The sequence below is a fragment of the Dromaius novaehollandiae genome, chromosome 7 (genome assembly GCF_036370855.1).
Source record: "Dromaius novaehollandiae isolate bDroNov1 chromosome 7, bDroNov1.hap1, whole genome shotgun sequence".
Classification (NCBI taxonomy): domain Eukaryota; kingdom Metazoa; phylum Chordata; class Aves; order Casuariiformes; family Dromaiidae; genus Dromaius; species Dromaius novaehollandiae.
Window position 1 is genome coordinate 17,056,203 of NC_088104.1, and position 1,256 is coordinate 17,057,458.

The window sequence follows — 1,256 nt, forward strand, 5'->3', positions numbered from 1 at the left end:
CATTTCCTTCTCGTTAGTGCTAGAAGATCAAAAAAAAAAAAAAAGAAAAAGCTGAGACCATTGCAAAACCATTACAGCAAGGCAGTTACTACCCTAATATCTAATATAATGTGATGTATGTTTTAATATTCACAGTGAGCCTCAGCACACAAGACACAGCATTATTACTCAAAAATGACTGCAGAGATTGCAGAGAACACTTTAATGTTTCCCCGAGATTGCAGAGAACACTTTAACGTTTCCCCTTCTCCTATCTAGGATGCATCTTCTATATTCTTACACAGTACTTACCCCTAGAGTATTTTGAATATACTCTACTAATGCACTAAGCCACAGTGCATTATGACTCCACACATGCTGGTTGTTTCACCTTCTTGCCATAAAAACCAAAGGCAGGAAAGTACCTCTTCTAGCTTAGATCTTCTTAAGACATCCATTGCTTTGCCTGGAAGTTGAAGAATAAAAGGTCAAATAAACGTGCCTTGCACTCAGGGCAGGCAGAAAGATTTGTTATGGTTCTTACTTGTGAGGAGTTTATTCACTGCAGACTGAACGCTTCTCCCACATGGGAGAAAGCTAACCTTTCTAGTGTTCCATTTCACAGACTTGAATGATACATTTCATCATCCTTATGCATAAACTTCTTTACAAATGTTCAAACTCCAGCAAAGCTAAAAAGGAGATTTGCAACAGTATTAAATAGTTATTTCCAGTTTTATGTTCAACTTCTGCAGAGAACAGCTTTGGGATATAATAAAAGTCATTTGGTTTTATTAAATCACTTGTGTTTCACCTCAAATCTACAGTCTGCATGTATCATAGAGGCTGACAGCCAAACAGGAGGAAGAAGTAAATTCCGTGAGTCTTAAGTCTGTTTAACTATGTTTAAACTTCTATAGAAAGATGTGAAGAATGTAGAAATAATCTCTTAACAAACTAAGTAATTTCACTTGAATGCAAAGGGCTAGGCTACTAGTGTTTCATTACCTAATAGGTACATTTTCTTCCAGGAATTCTCCTGCCGCATACCCAATCGAAACCTCACACAAGAGGTTTGAAGAAGCTGATTTCATCTCTGTACAAGTTCCTCACAACCACATAAATGATCACCCAATTACTAAGAAAGGAGGATATGTCAGAAGTAGAATAAATCTTATACAAAGCATTTCAGCTTTATGCTCAAACCCCTTTTCCCATTTGCCCACAAAACTGGCATTCAAATTTTCATGACATAAAGCAATCTACATGTACCTATG